The sequence below is a fragment of the Neovison vison genome, chromosome 1, assembly GCF_020171115.1.
Source record: "Neovison vison isolate M4711 chromosome 1, ASM_NN_V1, whole genome shotgun sequence".
In the NCBI taxonomy this organism is placed as follows: Eukaryota; Metazoa; Chordata; class Mammalia; order Carnivora; family Mustelidae; genus Neogale; species Neogale vison.
The window spans coordinates 192,306,461-192,311,760 of record NC_058091.1 but is presented as its reverse complement, the minus strand read 5'-3'; the positions used below and the strand labels follow the sequence as shown (position 1 = coordinate 192,311,760).

General features: G+C 42.4%; 1 pseudogene; it reads left to right on the top strand.

Moving 5' to 3' along the window:
* Positions 1-3,292: 3,292 nt before the first annotated feature.
* Positions 3,293-4,060, top strand: LOC122918398 (annotated as a pseudogene).
* The last annotated feature ends 1,240 nt before the right edge of the window (positions 4,061-5,300 follow it).

Sequence of the window (5,300 nt, the reverse complement as noted above, 5' to 3'; positions counted from 1 at the left end):
CTAATGAAAAAATAAGGCAAATCTCTATTCTCAAAGCTTTCAGCTTAGTTTTTGAACTTACAATTGTTACTAATAAACTATCTAAAGAGGAAAAGAAATACTAGGAAGAGAATCCAACTATGTTTCCATTTACTTGAAACCTATCATTAAATACACACAAATGCAAAGGCTGCCTGCCAGAGCTGTTTCACACTTACCTCCAGTGGCCACAAAATATAAATAAACAAAAAACTAAGTACCTTTGAAGAACCGAACAGGTAGCGTAAGTAAAAATTTTTGCTATATACACGTTCATAAATAAGTGCTACTTAGTCTAAGGTAAGTTTTTTACCAAAAGGGTTTTATAAAGAACTCATTTTGAGAAAGCCCAGCAAACTCATGGTCATTCAAATAGAATCACCTAGGAATATTATTGTATTTTCTATTACTCTGACCCACAGATTAGAATACAAGTGCATTTTCTCAATGCCTGCACTAATAGTATTAAGTTATTAACTGTACTTGTAACAAAACTTCCAGTTCATACCTTCTGAAGTAGCAACACCACCAACCATCTTCAGTTTAAACAGCATCTATCGGGGCGCCTGGGTGGCTCAGTGGGTTAAGCTGCTGCCTTCGGCTCAGGTCATGATCTCAGGGTCCTGGGATTGAGTCCCGCATCGGGCTCTCTGCTCAGCAGGGAGCCTGCTTCCCTCTCTCTCTCTGCCTGCCTCTCCATCTACTTGTGATTTCTCTCTGCCAAATAAATACATAAAATCTTAAAAAAAAAAAACTTCGTGGTTTCTTAAACAGCATCTATCTACATTCATATCGTAAGAAAAAGTGAGAGAACACTGCCCATGCACTTATTTTATCTTCCTAGTATTTAAAAGTAGAAAAAATGCCTGTTTCAGAAGATAATGTCTATGTTTTAGACACTCAAGATGTGTTCCATTATAACCTAAATTATACTCTTACCTCCTGCACAATTATTGCGAGGCCTTTTGACTCAAATTAATGTTCTAGATATAAGAAACCATTCACACTACAAAGTCAAGGGGCTAAAGAATACTTAAAACAGATAGCTTTCCAGTAATAGGTGAGATCCTTGAGAGCTTCCGTCTGCAGGCATCAGGAAGGCACGTGCTTATTTGTCCTGTAAGAACAGCAGATCCGACTACTACAACACATTTACTGTTTTTGTTTTGTGGGGAAGTGGAGGGATAGGTCTTTTGAGAATCAAGAAGGTGACAAAGACAAATCTTTGTCAATAATTAAACCTTGACCAAATGTGAATAAAACAGAGGTACTGCAGCTCTGAAATATTTTTCTCTTGTTTTTAGGACATAGATCTCATTTTGCAAGATCCATGAATATTGTACAATTACTAGGTTCCAGGGGAAAAGATCACATGTCCCTGCAGAAACTATTCTGGACAGGACCTTGTAAAGAATTCTCACAGCTCAGCACTGACCCAAAGTCTGGATAAAAACATGTGGCAAGGGGCGCCTGGGGGGCTCAGTGTGTTAAGCCTCTGCCTTCGGCTCAGGTCGTGATCTCAGGGTCCTGGGATTGAGCCCCACATGCGGAGTCTGGGGGTCTGCTTCCCACCCAGCACTCCACCTGCCTCTCTGCCTTTTTGTGATCTCTGTCTCTGTGTCAAATAAATAAATAAAATCTTTAAAAAAAATGTAGCAAGATGGGGCCTGTTCTAGGAAAGAGAATTCAAATGTCATTATAGCTGGTGGTGTGCCACAAGGTTCTTTTTTTTTTTTTTTTTTTTTTTTTTTACATGTTTTTTTTTTTTCCATTTTATTTATTTTCAGAAAAACAGTATTCATTATTTTTTCACCACACCCAGTGCTCCATGCAAGCTGTGCCCTCTATAATACCCACCACCTGGTACCCCCAACCTCCCACCCCCCCGCCACTTCAAACCCCTCAGATTGTTTTTCAGAGTCCATAGTCTCTCATGGTTCATCTCCCCTTCCAATTTACCCAAAAGCACATACCCTCCCCAATGTCCATAACCCTACCCCCCTTCTCCCAACCCCCCTCCCCCCAGCAACCCACAGTTTGTTTCGTGAGGGCTTAAGTGGGTAGGAGAAGAATCCATGAAACAAGATGGGATGGGGAGGGAGACAAACCATAAGTGACTCTTAATGCCACAAGGTTCTTAAAAAGAATTTTTTTTTTAAAAAGAATTTAAGTATTAAGATGAGGATATGTCTGTAGGTAGATATATATACATATGGATTTTTTTTTTTTTTTGCTCTTCTCCTAGGTGATTACTACTGTCGTATATCCTCTAATTGGCTGTTCGTTCCCTCTACTGTATTTTTCATGTCATTTATTGTAGTCTTCAGTTCTGATTGGTTCTGAGATCTGTGAGCATCCTCATGATCCTTACTTTTAACTCATTACCAAATAAACTACTTCCAATTCATTAAGATTTTTTTTTTTTGTGGCATTTTATCTTCTACATTTGTTTAGAAGTGAATCCTCTGTCTCTTCCTTTTGTTTGCCTTTCTGTGTTGGCCCTAGGCAGAATAGTTACCCACCTCTCTCTGTCTTGAAGCTGTTGTCTTGTGTCGGAACATCCTCTGGGGCCACTGCTACTCTAGCACTGGCCTGGCCGGCCTGTCGGGGCATGCTGCATTGGGGCTGCCGCAGCATCTGGCTAGAGTTCAAGCAGACAGGAGCTGGGGTTACCTGACATCAGCTCGAGTCTCTGGGCACATGGGCCTAGCCCTAGTGGGCTGGCTAGAATGCCTGGATCCTGTCTCTGTTGACAGTACCGAGTTCCAGCATCTCCCGGCCTATTAGGCAGACAGTCCGAGATTAATTAGTAGATTTCCTTCAATTACAGTCCAGGTGCCCTTCTAGCGGTTGGTTTCTCGTGCTGTCCCAGTGTAAGGGAGTCTGGGTATGGGCCCCTCACTGATAACCCTCCCTGCTGCAGGTTTCCGCATTGGGGATGGGGTTCCAGTTGCTACCGTGTCTCTCCTACTCTTCTCTACGTGGCCCCTCTGTTGTTGCTGTATAGACAGAGGATGGTTTGTTCAGATCTCAGTTCTACTTCAAGAGGAATTGCTCTACATGTAGGTGTAGATTGAGTGTGTCTGGGGGTGGACATGAATTCAGGGTTTTCCTCCACTGCCACCTTGGACTGCCCCCTGCATTTGGATCCTTTAAAAGCTTCCCTCTGGAGGCACCCCACCCATGGACTCCAGGAAAGGAGGAGACTGGAAGGATCCTCAGGTAAAGCCAAAAGCAGATCCATGTGGCGGGACTGAGGCTGCTGTCGAGGCACATGAGTGCCAACGGCCTCTACTTCATATGCCCTCACCCTTCTCTCCCTCCTCCCAAGGAGAAGACAGAGCAGATACAGAAGGTTGAGGCGGCCAAGTAGGATGAACACCACAATGACACAGCCACCTCCTTGAAGGCAGGGATAAAATAAGGCCGTCCAACAGGGACTGCCACATGCTCCCAGTAGCCTACATGAACATGGTGGGGATAGAGGACCCATTCAGTGCTTTTTTCTCCAGCAAAGACCAGAAAACAGATCTCCTACAAAAAGTTGCCACTGATAAAGGACTATCAGGACCAAGTGGAGTCCATATGCCTTACGGTGTTTGAATTGTTGGAGAAGTATTTGAAGCCAATGCAACTGATCCAGAGAATAATGTCCTCTATCTGAAAATGGAGGGAGATGATTCCTAGTATGACTTGTTGAAGCTGCAAAGGGTAAGGATCAAAAACAAATAAGTTTCCAAGGAGCATACCAAGTGGCTTTTCTTAAAAGCAAAAAAGAAATGCAGTCTACACACACAGTCTGCCCCAGGCTGGCTCTTAACTTTCCTGTATTTTACTATAGGATCCCTAATAACCCAGAGATTGTCTGCACACAGGCTAAAATGACTTCTGATGAGGCCATTGCAGAACTTGATATTCTGAACAAAAACTCCTACAGAGACAGTGGTATCATCAGTTGCTTAGAAACAACATGTGGACAATAAACTGCTGGAAAGGAATATGAATGTGGCAAAGGGAATGAAAACTGAGTGTATAAAGGGTGTCATCCTTCTTCCTCTCAAAGCTTTTTTTTTTTTTTTAAGATTTTATTTGACAGAGAGAGAGAGATCACAGGTAGGCGGGGGGGGGGGGGGGGAAGCAGGCTCCCCGCTGAGCAGAGAGCCCAGTGCCGGGCTCGATCCCAGAACTCGGAGATCATGACCTGAGCTGAAGGCAGAGGCCTAACCCACTGAGCTGCCCAGGCGCCCCAAGGAAGTTTTTTACATATCTCTATTCCTTATATCCTTTGGATTTTCTAGGAAAGAAACCCATTCATTTATATGGAATCAACTTTTCAGACTGCAGCTTTGGGAAAACTGTATTCATTTATTTGTCTTTGTCTTGGTCTTCCTACTGTTCAGTTACTACTGTAACTACTAAGAACTTAGTCTTAAATATACAAAAGTAACATCCAAACACTTATGTGGAAGATTAAAAATGTATTTGGTATTTTAAAATCTGAATCAGGTGAGGTGCTGGGTGGCTCTGTTGGTTAAGGAACTTGCTTTTGATTTCAGCTCAAGTCATGATCTCAGTGGTGTGAGATGAAGCCCCACGTCAGGCTCCATGCTCCGCAGGGAAAGTCTGCTTGAGATTCTCTCCCTCCCTGTCTCTGTCCCTCCCCTTGCTTGCATGCACCCTCCCTCTCTCAATAAAAGAAAAAAATCTAAACCAGGTCTGCAAGGGACTGTGTTCTAGATTACGGTGAAGATACAAAAATGTAATTAATTATGATTTAAAGATTATTCTACATAGCTTACTAATTTTTACATTCCTGCCCTCACTCTTCTTCTTCAGGAATGTAGTATATTATAGTAGGAATCCAGAAATAGTAGACTGAATAAAGAATTTCTGGCCTAGGGTTCACAAACTAAAATGCCTTCTATATCCTATATGATGGAGGTCTTGTGTATGTGTCACAATGAGTAGTTCCCTTATTCATTCTTTTGATATTCAAGTTGATAAGTAGTCTTGTCAGTAAATATCCACTTAAACATCCCCTTGTAAACCTAAAAAAGTAGGAGGCTGGGGAGAGGTGGCTGCCACCAAGTCTGGCTTCCAGTGAGCATGAATCTTAGTGATTACTGAAATCCTATACTCTGGAACACAGCCAAGTCTTGGCACAAGATCAGCCATTACGAGCTATTAAAATTAAATAGGCTACTTTGACAATCACACAAATTTGAGAGATAACCAAGAGCCAGGGCACAGTTGACTGGTAAGTTTTATCATACATAAGACTA